Source organism: Rhinoraja longicauda, chromosome 19, assembly GCF_053455715.1.
Source record: "Rhinoraja longicauda isolate Sanriku21f chromosome 19, sRhiLon1.1, whole genome shotgun sequence".
Lineage (NCBI taxonomy): Eukaryota > Metazoa > Chordata > Chondrichthyes > Rajiformes > Arhynchobatidae > Rhinoraja > Rhinoraja longicauda.
In genome coordinates, this window is record NC_135971.1 from 10,512,604 (window position 1) to 10,528,587 (window position 15,984).

General features: G+C 48.6%; 1 pseudogene; it reads left to right on the forward strand.

Moving 5' to 3' along the window:
- The first annotated feature begins 902 nt into the window (after positions 1-902).
- LOC144602824 (E3 ubiquitin-protein ligase TRIM39-like) lies at positions 903-15,690 on the forward strand (annotated as a pseudogene).
- Positions 15,691-15,984: the final 294 nt, after the last annotated feature.

Below are 15,984 nucleotides of genomic sequence, written 5' to 3' on the forward strand. Positions count from 1 at the left end.
GTAAATGTGGGAAGAGTGAAATAAACAACAAGTTGGTTCAGAGCTGTCGATCCGTTCGTTTTAACGCGTTAACCGCTTCCGGCAACGGAACAGAAATTACTTTTGTGAAAATATTTTAAAAATATAATGACATTGGACCCATCTGGTCAAAAGTCGGTACGGTATTATTAACTCCGTTCAATGACTAGTTCAATGTAATAGATACATTTCATGTTACTTCAGTGTTTTGGAAAATGTACACAACCATTGACACACACTACAAGCTAATTGAAAGATCGCGTTTATTTGAATGATGTGCATTGTTCTTCCAATACTGTAATTGAAATAAACTCAAAATTACTTGCACTGTACAGATTGCTTTTGAATTCTTTTGAAATCTACTGAACCGGGAGACAGCAGTTTAGTTTGCTTTAGTTTAGATTGGAGATACATCGCGGAAACAGGCCCCTCGGCCCACCGAGTCCGCACCGACCAGCGATCCCCGCACATTAACACTACCCTACACACACTAGGGACAATTTGCACTTATACCAAGCCAATTGACCTACAAACCTATACCTCTTTGGAGTGTGAGAGGAAACCACAGAACACGCAGCTCACGGGGAGAACGTACAAACTCTGTACAGACAACACCCGTAGTCCTGATCGAACCCAGATCTCTGGCGCTGTGAGGCAGCAACTCTACCGGTACCACCCCTTAATCTTTTGAACTGTGTTTTTGAGTTGTCCTTTCTACAAATTGGCGACTGCATTTCCTACACCTTCAACAGTGGCAGGTTTTCAGTGACAGGGAGGTGGTGGTTGAGGGGGACCCGTGAACTACTTGCCCTGTGGTTGACCGCAGGGGACCCACCTCTGTTGCGCCGCAGGTGCATTTGTCCCATTTCTTTAAAATGGTCGTCATGATGCAGATCCTCGGGTCCTCTGGCCGGCGCCCCTCTTCCCAGACGAAAGCAGACATCGATGGTGAAATCCACCAGCTCCTACTGCGCGCCTGCCCAAAGTTTGGCCGTCTGAGGAGAAGAGTGTTTGATGAGCGGATCTCCAAAGCTCCACAAATCTCGGTGAACGCTGCCCGGGGGATGATAAGCACAGGTTAGGACCCCGACTGGAGAATCTGGTCTATTTCCCTTCACCAAACACAAGGAATGAATCGGGAGGCTTCGGGAAGTTGCTGGAAAGGTTTTGGAGATGACGGGGTTCAAGTTCAGGATAAGACCAGAGAAGAGTGTTTGCTTCTCCGGGGAACATAGATAGGGGCTGTCGGGAGATTTGACAGAGGGGTCAATGGGAGCAATGGGGGCCAATGATCTTCCCATCTGTGGTGGTCAGTGGGAGGAGCAAAGACCACACCGATTTCAACAGAGACGCAACCAGGTGGCTGTGGTGTTATTGCAATGAGCCTTTAAGACTACACAGGTCTATTGGTAGGGGGTCAAGAGAGGGCGACAGGGAGGAGCCCGGGGGAGCAGAGGTGCGGTTGAATAAACACTCGCGTAAAAACACAGTCGGACTCACTGTATCTTTTTAAAGAACACAACATGGTGTCAGAAGTCCTGTAGGGTGCGTGAAGTGTACTTTGAATCGAACAACTATCGTTTGGAGCTCGTTGACGGCAAAAGAGAAAGAAGATTGCGACATGCAAGACGACAACGCACAGGGAGCCCCGGTGGGACCAAATGCTACATTTAGCATCCAGCCTCGGGAGTCTTTCGACTTTTCAAAGCCGCAAGAGTGGGCCAAATGGATACGGAGGTTCGAAAGGTTCCATCTGGCAAGTAACTTGAATGCCAGCTCCGAAGATAATCAAGTTAACACGCTGATTTATTGCATGGGAGATGAGGCGGACGATGTTCTTCGCGGGTTAAACCTGACAGTAGCACAAAGCGGAACGTACATAGGGGTGCGCGATGGCTTCCAACGATTTTTCATAGTAAAGAAAAATATAATCTATGAGCGTGCCAAGTTCAACATGCGCAGGCAGGGAGAACATGAAACAGTGGATGCCTTTGTCACTGCGTTATATGCGCTGGCAGAGCACTGTAACTACGGGGTGCTACACGACGAGCTGATACGCGGCAGGCTTGTTGTCGGACTGATGGATAAGCGGCTGTCCGAACGTATGCAGCTGGACGCAGAATAGACGCTCGAAAAGGCCGTCAATATGGCGAGGCAGAGTGAGGAGGTGAAACGGCAACAATCTTCTCTGCGAGGTGACACCAGGACAGAGACAAGTGATGCTAAATCTGTGGACAGAGTGTATAAGAGCAGTAGTAAAGGTGCCAAAAACAAACCTCACCAGGCTTATAGCCACCAACTCAAAACACACAGCGCCCAACACAGCAGGGGGAAAAGTGTACAGTGCCATAAATGTGGCAGCTCTCCGTCCCATCCAAGGCAGGATTGCCCGGCAAAGGATGCGAAATGCCATTTATGTGGGAGAAAGGGACACTACAAGCGTGTGTGTAGATCACCCAAAACCGTGCAGGAAGTTGAAGAGGACGAGGATGTTATGTTCCGAGGCAGCGTCACAGCCGATGGAGAGCCATGGATGGTAAACATCGACATAAATGATAAAAACTTGTCATTCAAAATTGAAACCGGCGCCGATGTTACAGTCCTACCCCACACCGTGTTTAAAGAGATCTATAGAGACAGCGATCCACCTACCCTCCGTAAACCAACGAAGCCACTGCTGGGACCCAGGAGGAGCCCACTAGAAGTTGTGGGCGTCGCTGGGCTGTTCCTGGTGAAAGGAGAGAAAAGGGTGATGGAGGATGTGTACGTCACACGGCACCTGCACACTGCATTGCTGGGGGGCCTGCTATCGGCAAGGTGGAGCTTGTGGTTCGGCTAGACAGCATCACCATAGAGACACTTAAGACTAGCTACCCGGAGCTATGCAGCGGTCTCGGGGAGGTACGACAGCAGTATGCCATCAAGCTGAAACCAGGGGCCCAACCGTTCTCATTGAAGACACCCAGAAGGATTCCGTTGCCGCTGATGGGTAAAGTCGAGCGAGAACTGTCCCGCATGGAAGGCCTGGGGGTGATCACCAGGGTTGAAGAGCCTACTGACTGGTGTTCAGGCATGGTGGTGGTGCCGAAAAAGACAGGAGCCGTACGCATATGCGTCGATCTCACTAACCTAAACGAGTCGGTGTGTCGAGAAAAGTACATCCTGCCATCGGTGGAGGAAACACTGGGGATGCTGGCTGGAGCCAGAATATTCAGCAAGTTGGATGTCAACACGGGGTTTTGGCAAATACCTCTGACCGAAGACTCAGCAAAATACATAACATTCATCACACCCTTCGGTCGTTACTACTTCAAGCGGCTGCCCTTCGGCATTGCCTCTGCCCCCGAACACTTTCAAAATAGGATGGTGTCAGAGGTCACGGAGGGACTCGAGGGAATCGTCTGCCACATGGATGATGTACTGGTCTGGGGCCAAACACGAGAGGAGCACGAGGCTCGTCTGCATACTGTGCTGGCGAGGATCCAAAAGTCCGGCATTACGCTTAACATTGACAAATGTGACCTGTCGAAGGAAGAGGTGACCTTTGTTGGTCATGTCCTCTCCTCCAGTGGCATTAGTCCTGACCTGAGCAAGACTGAGGCTGTAAGGAAGATGGAGGAGCCGACCAATGTGAGTGAGCTGAGGAGCTTTCTCGGAATGGTTAACCAGCAGAGGACATTCATCCCGCAACTAGCAGAGAGAGACAAGGCTCTGCGAGACCTCCTGTCAAAGAGGAACTGCTGGCTGTGGGGCATCGACCAGGCAAGATCGTTTCAAGATTTGAAAAATGCACTGGTATCCCCACCTGTACTACCCATGTACGACACGAACCGTGAATGCAAAGTCTCAGCAGACGCGTCATCTTACGGCCTGGGAAGTGTACTTCTCCAAAAATGGGATGAGGAGTGGAGACCGGTAGCCTACGTGTCGCGATCTCTCACACAGACGGAGCAGAGGTACGCGCAGGTGGAGAAAGAGGCCTTGGGCCTGACCTGGGCTTGTGAAAGGTTCCGCAACTTTCTCATCGGTAAACACTTCCAGATGGAGATGGATCATAAGCCTCTCCTGAGTCTGCTGGGGTCACAGGCACTGGATGCTCTCCCTCCACGGATTCAACATTTCCGGATGCGCCTCATGCGCTATTCTTACTCCATTTCTCATGTGCCAGGAAAGTGTCTGTGGACAGCTGATACGCTGTCGCGTGCTCCTGTGAAAATGGGGGAAACGCCTGACGAAAAGGAGTTGTTTGAGAATAGAAACATCTATGTGGACATGATAATAGAGAACCTGCCGGCAAGCACTGTCTACCTGGATGAGTTGAGAGCGGAGCTAAAAAGGGACAGTGTGTGCGCACGCGTAATGCAGCTGTGCCAGGAAGGATGGCCAACCAATAGCAACAGTGAACCGGCACTCAGGCTGTACTGGGCAGAACAAGCATTGCTCACGGTAAATGACGGACTGTTACTCAAAGGGGACAGATTAGTCAGACCCTCAACTATGAGGAACGACGTGCTGACCAGACTACATGAAGGTCACCAGGGAGTGGTGAAGTGTAGAGAGCGTGCACGACGGTCAGTGTGGTGGCCTGGACTAAGTCAGCAGCTGAACGAATTGGTCCTCAACTGCCGGACATGCAGCAAAGAGAGACAGAACCACACAGAGCCGCTGATGCCATCACAATACCCAGGGCGACCATGGCAAAAGCTGGGAGCTGACTTGTTCATGCTGGGAAGCAAGAACTACCTGCTGGTAGTGGATTATGCATCGAGATACGTGGAAATCGCTCCACTCAGCCCCACCAAGTCGACAGATGTAATCCACCACCTCAAATCAATGTTTGCACGTCACGGCATTCCGGGGACATTGGTCACAGACAATGTGACCATTGGTCACAGACATTGGTCTCAGTTTGCCGGAACCGCCTTTGCTGCGTTTGCAAAGTCGTATGGTTTCCGTCATGTCACAAGCAGCCCGAGATATCCTCAGAGTAACGGGGAGGCCGAACGTGCAGTCAAGACAGTGAAGGGTCTCCTGAAGAAACCGGCGGATCCCTACCTCGCTTTACTTGCATATAGAGCGACCCCACTGCAAAACGGGTACAGCCCAGCCCAACTCCTTATGGGGAGAAGGCTTCGCACTACGGTACCAACACTTCCAGCCCTGCTGAATCCTGCTCTTCCCGACAATTAAGTGGTTGCGTGGAAGGAAAAGGAGAAGAGAATCAGAGATGCACAATGGTGCAACCTGCGGCATCGTGCACGGAGTCTCGACAGGCTGTTTCCCGGACAAGAAGTGTGGGTCACGGATCAAGGCGAAGCTGGAGCTGTGATCGGCAGCCACACTGCCCCCCCCCCCCCCACTCTTACATCGTCGAAGGACCTCACGGGATGGTCAGGCGAAACCGTCGCCATCCAATTCCCATGAAACCCTTGCCGGACCAGAGTGGGGGTGGTATGAAAGCGCAACTCCCGGGTTGCATTCCAGAGCAGAGCCACCAAAAGAGAACATTCCAGAGCAGAGCTCAGCAGAGCCACCAAAAGAGAACATTCCAGAACTGCCATCCACTCCCAGAACCAGGTTTGGGAGAAAAGTGGTGAGACCAGATAGGTTGAACTATAAGTGGAAAAAAAAGAGAGTTTCTAAAGAAAAATGTTTTTCTAATTTAGTGAAAAGGGTAAAATCCTTTTCACTAAGACAATGTGTATACATGTACTTATGTTGAATTAATTTAGTTCAGATAGGAACCGACCTTCCAGCTAAAGAAGCAGAATAATCCTCTAAGGTCTGGTGAATCAACCGCAGTCTACCGATTGATTCTAGAAAGGGGAGATGTGGTGTTATTGCAATGTGCCTTTAAGAGTACACCGATCTATTGGTAGGGGGTCATCAGAGGGCGACAGGGAGGAGCCCGGCGGAGCAGATGGCGGTTGAATAAACACGCGTAAAAACACAGTCGGACACACTGTATCTTTTTTAAGAACACAACAGTGGCCAGGTGGTGAGTATAGTTGGGCCGAAGGGCCTGTTTCCACGCTGCATCACTCCATGACTCTGTGACTCCAACAAGGGGAATATGATGGAAAATGACCAGCACTGGCGTTGGAAATTCAACAAATTCGATCCCATGCTTTCGATGCGGAATGTTCACCGGCCCCCACTTTCACTCGTGAGTGGACAAACCTAAATACTCTGGCATAAAGGTTAATGGATCCTATAACACAATTTATCAAGCGATGTGCCGCGTCTCCAAATATAGATTGACCTGAAGACTGGCGCACGAGAGGCGGGTGCACTGTTGTGGATTAAACTAAGACTGGAGAGAGGTCTCCGTCCATCCTGATCCCGGGCTGGGAATGGAGATGCGGGCGGCGGGTTCCACTGCCCAACGCCTTCTCAGTTACACCCGAGCCCTCGTTAGCACCGGGCCCCGGCCATTTATCATTTCGTCCCAACTTGCTCGTGTCGACCAATATGACTTAGACGAAGGGATTAAAAGTACCATTAGCAAATTTGCAGATGATACTAAGCTGGGGGGTAGTGTGAATTGTGAGGAAGATGCAATAAGGCTGCAGGGTGACTTGGACAGGTTGTGTGAGTGGGCGGATACATGGCAGATGCAGTTTAATGTAGATAAGTGTGAGGTTATTCACTTTGGAAGTAAGAATAGAAAGGCAGATTATTATCTGAATGGTGTCAAGTTAGGAGGAGGGGGTGTTCAACGAGATCTGGGTGTCCTAGTGCATCAGTCAATGAAAGGAAGCATGCAGGTACAGCAGGCAGTGAAGAAAGCCAATGGAATGTTGGCCTTCATAACAAGAGGAGTTGAGTATAGGAGCAAAGAGGTCCTTCTACAGTTGTACCGGGCCCTGGTGAGACCGCACCTGGAGTACTGTGTGCAGTTTTGGTCTCCAAATTTGAGGAAGGATATTCTTGCTATGGAGGGCATGCAGCGTAGGTTCACTAGGTTAATTCCCGGAATGGCGGGACTGTCGTATGTTGAAAGGCTGGAGCGATTGGGCTTGTATACACTGGAATTTAGAAGGATGAGGGGGGATCTAATTGAAACATATAAGATAATTAGGGGATTGGACACATTAGAGGCAGGAAACATGTTCCCAATGTTGGGGGAGTCCAGAACAAGCGGCCACAGTTTAAGAATAAGGGGTGGGCCATTTAGAACGGAGATGAGGAAGAACTTTTTCAGTCAGAGAGTGGTGAAGGTGTGGAATTCTCTGCCTCAGAAGGCAGTGGAGGCCAGTTCGTTGGATGCTTTCAAGAGAGAGCTGGCGAGACTGGCTGAGAAAGCTCGAACACTGAGCCTGAATCGGACAGAGAAGGAAAGTAAACTTCACTGCGAGAAACATCAGGAAGAACTGAAGCTGTTTTGTGAAACGGACAAGAAACTGATCTGTGTGATTTGTGCAGCTGGGCGGGAACACAAGTCTCACAGCTTCATGCCGGTAGATGAAGCTGTTGAATTCTACAAGGTAAAAGCAAATAGATTTTGATCACATCATTGTGTAATCTATTCTTTATTGTCTGACATGTTCATTCTCTGATCTGAAACCCAACCCCAGGATCAGGTGGAATCATCTTTCGAATCTCTCACAGAAAAGAAATCAGACATCGAGTACATGGAGCAGCGACAGGAAGAGAGCATTTCTGGAGTTCAGGTGAGGTTTGTCTTATTGATTTAAGGTTTTTGTGTAGATTCAATCCCTGTGTTGCGTGTAATAAGTGGACACCTGTATAGAGCTCAGTGGTCGAGGCCCGAGCTATTGGGAGAGGTTGGGCGGACAAGGACTTTACCAAATGGAGCGCAGGAGTCTGAATAATGATCTATTGCAGGTGTATAATATCATGAAACGAAATGTTCGGGTGAATACTCAGTCCTTTACCCTGAGTAGGGCGTCGAGAGTGCGAGGGCATTGGTTTAAGGTGAGAGGGAACAGGGTTAATACGGACATTAAGAGCAACTTTCGTAGTGGGTATATGGAACGAGCTGCCGGAGGAGGTAGTTGAGTCAGGTACCATAACAGCAGTTTAAACGTCTTTGAATAAATTCCTGGAGAGAAAAGTTTTAGAACTATCTGGGCCAAATGCGGGACTGGTGGAAATAGCGCAGATGGGGCGTCTTGGTCGGTATCTAACACCCCTTGCTGTATGAATCTGTGAAGTCTGTCATTCTAAGTGGTGCTGCTGTCTGCTAGTCCTGGTGACCTGGTTCTGTCCAGTGAGGGTTAATGGACACATGAAATGGAACAGGTTGCAGGGAATTGTACTGGGGAATGGGAATGATGTGCTTGTACATTACTTTCACCAACTATTTCAGACTTATTAAGCCGAGCTCTTGAATTGCCAAGGTAATGAAAGCAATGGATTAAATAGATGTAAATGGAATTAGTGTAGATACGTACAGAGCCCGGCATGGACATGTTGGTCTGCACTGCAGGACTCGACATTGACTAGCCAAATGTCACATTCCATGTCAAGAGGGAACACAATATATTGATTTTGAATTTTCATCTGACAGGAAGAGTCACACAATCTTCAGACACAGATCACATCCCAGTTTGCTGAACTGCGCCAGATTCTCACTGAGAAAGAGCAGTGCTTACTGGAAGAGATCCGGGAGGAAGAGAAGAAGCTTGTAAAAACAAAGGAGAAAAATCTTCAAGAGATTCAAGAGAATTTAAAGTCCATTCAGGAGGAACTCTCAAAGTTACAGGAACAGATAGATCACAAGGACGGCGTGATATTTCTGAAACTACGCGAGTTTGGCGAAGTGAAAGTGCACAGGCACAAAATGGTGGGTTATAATTTCTGAAATAAACGCCGCATTTACCAGTAATTCAGAACTGGGTCAATGTTCCGTCTGTTCCAACTACTCACCACATCTGACAACAATGCCCCAAATTCCAGGAATCCTCATGTATTCATCCCACATCAACCTACATTTATCTGCAATATTGTCTTCAGGCCGTCCCGTGAGTTCCACGTTCTCTTTGCTGCATTTCTTATGGAATTTAGCAAAAGGTGATCTTAAATTTCAGCTTTGATTTTTGCTCCCCCCACAAGTAGTGATAATTTTTCCATCCCCCGCCCATTTAAATCCGACGCTGATCCTAAAATATTCCATCAAATTTTCTGTGACATCTTCTCCAGGTAAAATCCCACAACCTGCCCAGTCTTACTCGTAAGTTGCATGATCGCGCCTATTCTCGTCAACATTCCTAATGCTTTCCCCCGTGTTCGATGTCTCTACCAGAATATCCACTTCCTGTCTGTGTGGCACAGGCAAAGAGTTTGGAAATGGGAATTATCAGTGGGTTTTTTTGTAGCAATTTGGCGGAACACCCGCTGTCGGGATAATGACGATCCATCTCAGTCTATTGACATTGGTGTTTTATTTATTTCAGGAGGTAGCTCGTCCAAGACGAGGTAAGACATGCTTTTGACTGAAACAACATATGTTTTTAAAAAACAGCTCAAATCCTCAGTTTATAACCAGCTGTTAAATATTTGCAGGTTTAGTGATGAAGCCAAACCAATGTTGGTGGTAGATGACGCGTTGCCAATTGAAACGTTTGATCTCACCTTTTTCTACAACATGGCATTGAGAGAAACATCTGATATCATCAAGCGAGGTAAAATTGATACCTCTTAACAACTCTTTGTGTGAAGAAAACTGTGTTCTCCAAAATTGATATCCCCGCATGAAAATAATGTTTCGATGATCCAGCCTAGATCTTGTTGCAAACTTTGACAGACTTTCTCGCAACCCATAACATTTCCCATTCTCCACAAACGTACTATATACACCTCCTACATTCACACCCAAGCCACGAAAATATAAAATAAACGGCAAAGGTTGCAGCACCGATCTGTGATACACACCACCAGTCACAGACCTCCAGGCAGAAAAATCATAGAAACATAGAAACATAGAAAATAGGTGCAGGAGTAGGCCATTCGGCCCTTCGAGCCTACACCGCCATTCAATATGATCATGGCTGATCATCCAGCTCAGTAGCCTGTACCTGCCTTCTCTCCATACCCCCTGATCCCTTTATCAAAAAGGGCCACATCTAACTCCCTCTTAAATATAGCCAATGAACTGGCCTCAACTACCTTCTGTGGCAGAGAATTCCACAGATTCACCACTCTCTGTGTGAAGAAATGTTTTCTCATCTCGGTCCTAAAAGACTTCCCCCTTATCCTTAAGCTGTGACCCCTGGTTCTGGACTCCCCCAACATCGGGAACAATCTTCCCGCATCTAGCCTCTCCAAACCCTTAAGAATTTTAAATGTTTCTATAAGATCCCCCCTCAGTCTTCTAAATTCCATCGAGTACAAGCCCAGTCTATCCAGTCTTTCCTCATATGAAAGTCCCGCCATCCTAGGGATCAATCTGCTGAACCTTCTCTGTACTCCCTCTAAGGCAAGAACGTCTTTCCTCAGGTTAGGAGACCAAAACTGCACACAATACTCCAGGTGCGGTCTCACCAAGGCCCTGTACAACTGCAGCAGAACCTCCCTGCTCCTAAACTCAAATCCTCTTGCTATGAATGCCAACATACCATTCGCTTTCTTCACTGCCTGCTGCACCTGCATGCTTGCTTTCAATGACTGGTGCACCATGACACCCAGGTCACGTTGCATCTCCCCTTCTCCCAATCGGTCACCATTCAGGTAATACTCTGCTTTCCTGTTCTTGCCGCCAAAGTGGATAACCTCACATTTATCCACATTATATTGCATTTGGCATGCATTTGCCCACTCGCCTAATCTATCCAAGTCACTCTGCAGCCTCCTAGCATCCTCCTCGCAGCTAACACTGCCACCCAGCTTCGTGTCATCCGCAAACTTAGAGATGTTGCTTTCAATTCCCTCGTCCAAATCATTGATATACACTGTAAATAACTGGGGTCCCAGCACTGAGCCTTGCGGTACCCCACTAGTCACTGCCTGCCATTCCGAAAAGGACCCGTTTATTCCTACACTCTGCTTCTTGTCCGCCAACCAATTTTCTATCCACCTCAACACTGAACCCTCAATACCGTGGGCTTTAAGTTTGTACACCAATCTCCTATGTGGGACCTTGTCAAAGGCCTTCTGAAAGTCCAGATATAACACATTGACTGGTTCTCCCTTATCCACTCTACTAGTTACATCCTCGAAAAATTCTATAAGATTCGTCAGACATGATTTGCCTTTGGTAAATCCATGCTGACTTTGTCTGATGATTTCACCACTTTCCAAATGTGATGCTATCACATCTTTAATAACTGACTCTAGCATTTTCCCCACTACCGATGTTAGGCTAACTGGCCTATAATTCCCCGTTTTCTCTCCCCTCCCTTTTTAAAAAGTGAGGTTACATTAGCTACACTCCAGTCCTCAGGAACTCCTCCGGAATCTAAAGAGTTTTGAAAAACTATCACTAATGCATCCACTATTTCTGAGGCTACTTCCTTAAGCACTCTGGGATGCAGCCTATCTGGCCCTGGGGATTTATCTGCCTTTAATCCATTTAATTTACCTAACACCACTTCCAGACTAACCTGGATTTCCCTCAGTTCCTGCATCTCATTAGACCCCCGGTCCCCCGCTATTTCCGACTGCAAGGGTCCTACATTTGTCATAACTAATCTTTTTCTCTTGACATATCTATAAAAGCTTTTGCAGTCAGTTTTTATGTTCCTTGCCAGTTTTCCCTCATAATCTATTTTCCCTTTCCTAATTAAGCCCTTTGTCCTCCTCTGCTGGACTCTGAATTTCATATCATATATATACAGCCGGAAACAGGCCTTTTTCGGCCCACCAAGTCCGTGCCGCCCAGCGATCCCCGCACATTAACACTATCCTACACCCACTAGGGACAATTTTTACCTTTACCCAGCCAATTAACCTACATACCTGTACGTCTTTGGAGTGTGGGAGGAAACCGAAGATCTCGGAGAAAACCCACGCAGGTCACGGGGAGAACGTACAAACTCCTTACAGTGCAGCACCCATAGTCAGGATCGAACCTGAGTCTCCGGCGCTGCATTCGCTGTAAAGAAGCAACTCTACCGCTGCGCTACCGTGCCGCCCTAATCCCAATTTCTCCCAGTCCTCTGGTATGCTACTTTTTCTGGCTAATCTGTATGCTTCATCTTTTGTTTTAATACTTTCCTTGATTTCCCTTGTTAGCCACGGATGCACTACCTTTCCTGGTTTGTTCTTTTGCCAAACTGGGATGAACACTTGTTGTAGTTCATCCATGCGACCTTTAAATGCCTTCCATTGCATGTCCACCGTCAAACCTTTCAGCATCAATCGCCAGTCTATCTTGGACAATTCATGCCTCATACCCTCAAAGTTACCTTTCTTTAAGTTCAGAACACTTGCTTCTGTATCGACTTCATCCTAATGAAGAACTCTACCATATTATGATCACTCTTGCCCAAGGGGCCTCGCACAACAAGACTGCTAACTAACCCTTCCTCATTACTCAATACCCAGTCTAGAATGGCCTGTTCTCTCGTTGGTTCCTCGACATGTTGGTTTAGAAAACCATCACTCAAACATTCCAAGAAATCCTCTTCCTCAGCACCCCTGCCAGTTTGGTTCACCCAATCTATATGTAGATTGAAGTCACCCATTATAACTGCTGCACCTTTAGTGCACGCATTTCTAATTTCCTGCTTGATGCCATCCCCAACCTCACTACTGCTGTTAGGTGGCTTGTACACAACTCCCACCAGCGTTTTCTGCCCCTTAGTGTTTCGTAGCTCTACCCATATCGATTCCACTTCCTCCAAGCTAATGTCCTTCCTTTCCACTGCTTTAATCTCCTCTCTAACCAGTAACGCTACCCCACCTCCTTTTCCTTTCTGTCTATCCCGCCTGATTATAGAATATCCCTGGATGTTGAGCTCCCAGCCTTGGTCACCCTGGAGCCATGTCTCCGTAATCCCAACTATATCATAATCATTAATAACTATCTCCACATTTAATTCATCCACCTTATTACGTATACTCCTTGCATTGAGACACAAAGCCTTCAGGCTTGTTTTTACAACTCTCTTACCCCTTATACAATTATGTTGAAAAGTGGCCCTTTTTGATTTTTGCTCTGGATTTGTCTGCCTGCCACTTTTACTTTTCAACTTGCTACCTGTTGCTTCCACCCTCATTTTACACCCCTCTGTCTCTCTGCTCCTGCTCCCATCCCCCTGCCACATTAGTTTAAATCCTCCCCGACAGCACTAGCAAACACTCCCCCTGGGAAATTGGTTCCATTCCAGCTCAGGTGCAGACCGTCCTGTTTGTACTGGTCCCACCTCTCCCAGAACTGGTTCCAATGTCCTAAAAATTTGAATCCCTCCCCCTTGCACCATTTTTCAAGCCACGTATTCATCTGAAATATCCTCCTATTCCTACTCTGACTAGCACGTGGCACTGGTAGTAATCCAGAGATTATTACCTTTGAGGTCCTACTTTTAAGTTTTTCTCCTAGCTCTCTAAATTCACCTTGTAGGACCTCATCCCGTTTTTTACCTAAATCGTTGGTGCCAATGTGCACCACGACAACTGGCTGCTCACCCTCCCCCTCCAGAATGTCCTGCAGCCGCTCAGAGATATCCCTGACCCTTGCACCAGGGAGGCAACATACCATCCTGGAGTCTCGTTTGCGTCCGCAGAAATGCTTATCTATTCCCCTTACAATTGAATTCCCTATCACGATAGCCCTTCCACTCTTTTTCTCCCCTCTTTTGCCGCAGAGCCACCCACGGTGCCATGAACTTGGCTGCTGGTGCCTTCCGCTGATGAGCCATCTCCCCCAACAGTATCCAAAATGGCATATCTGTTTAGGAGGGAGATGACCGCAGGGGACTCCTGCACTACCTGCCTACTGCTACGCTGGCTAGTGGCCACCCGTTTCCCTTCTGTCCACTTATCTTTTACCTGTGGTGTGGCCAACTCACTATACATGCTATCCACGACCTTCTCAGCATCGTGGATGCTCCAGAATGAGTCCAACCGCAGCTCCAACCGTTCAATGCGGTTTGCCAGGAGCTGCAGCTGGACACACTTCCTGCACATGTAGTCATCAGGGACACCGACAATATCCCTGATCTCCCACATGTTGCAGGATGAGCATTCCACGGGGCCGATCTCACCTGACATGTCTTACCCACAAATTAAATCAAATCCCTCTTAATCCTTTAAACTGTACCTTTACTAAAAAGCACTGAACCCTTAACTCACTGAACCCTTAACTCACTGAACCTTTAACTCACTGAACCCTTAACTCACTGAACCCTTAACTAAAAGTACGAACAAAAAGCAGAAAATCATCCTTCTACCGCTACCTTCCACCTCCAACCACGAAGCCAATTATGGGTCCATTTCACCAGCTCGTCTTGGATCCCACCTGCCTTCGCTTTCTGGACCAGCCTTACATGTGGAACATTGTCAAGTCCCTCAGTGAAGTTCATATATTGGTTCACAATGAGATCAGTGTGTTAGTTGCACACACCCATCAAATCCACCCGTGAATCCGCTCACTTTCAGCAACCCCACATCCACAAGTCTCCACCCATTCTGTCCAACACCAGATCATTCAGCCTCTGCTTCCTTCCATGTTCCAAGCCACCCCTCTCTCTCTCCCTCCACTCAAAGAAACAGGGGCAGGTCATCTGGCCCCTCGTGTCTGTCCCCTTTCACTGTGATCATGACGACCCCACCAAGTACCTCTACCTCCTCTTTAACCTCAAATTACCGCTAACGTCAATATCCTCTTGCTCCGATCTGCCTCCATGTATCAGTAGCCACTCCCCCCCCCCCCCCCCCCCACTTTCTCCTTCACCACCGCAATCTCGCAATCCTCCTCACTCTCCGCACGTCCTCCCCGTCCACCCTCCCCCACCTCACGAAATTCCCCTCGCCATCTCTGGATTAAAAACTCCAGGGGAGATGTCTGTTGTCCACCCGATGTGGTTGTGGGTGAAACAACGGGCAAGGTTTCAGTTGTCCGCCCACCTGTGCCTGAGGCCGAGCGGCCTCTCCCCCGGTCCCGGGGCCGCGCTGCCCGAGTCTCCCCCCGACCCCCGGGGACTCTCTGATTCTCTGCTTCCCCCCCCCCCAGTCTCCGTCACCCTGGATGTGGAAACAGCGGATCCGGAGCTCGAGGTGTCTGAGGATCGGAAGAGGGGAGACGGACCGGGACCCGGAGGAGTCTCCCTGACACCGGGAAGAGGTTTACAGACAGGGCGTGTGTGCTGGGATCGGAGGGATTCACATCGGGGAGACATTACTGGGAGGTGGAGGTGGCGGGGAGTGAGGGCTGGAGTCTTGGGAGTCGCTGCAGAGTCTGTGGAGAGGAAGGAATGGGTCGCACTGACCCCGGAGACTGGAGTCTGGAGCATCGAGCGGTGGGATGACGAGTTTGATGCAGATACCGACCCTCCATCCCGTCTCCCCGCCCGTCCCATCCCCGGGATGGTGGGAGTTTAGCTCAGTTACGAATCCGGGACAGTTTCATTTTACGACGCGGGCACCAAGTCCCATCTCCACACCTTCACTGGGAATATATTCACGGAGAAACTTTATCCTTTCTTCGGGCCTTTTTGGCGTAAAGACCAGTGGCTGAGAATCTGCTCCGGTTCCGCTCCGGGTGTGTAAAAGGGTCGGGTCCCGGGACCGGCGTCAGGAGCGGGGCTCAGGGGCAGAAACCCGGTGGACAACAGGTCGGCGCTGAACGGCTCCCATTTCATCCCGAAATTCCGCATCGTAAAAAAACCCCAGTGAGCGCGGAAGTAAAACCAGGGGGGATGTAAATGTGGGAAGAGAGAAATAAACAGCAAGTGGAATCAGAGCTGTCGATCCGTTCATTTTAACGCGTTAACCGCGTCCGGCAACGGAACAGAAATTACTTTTGTGAAAATATAAAGATTGAAACAATCGCCCTTCCCGCGG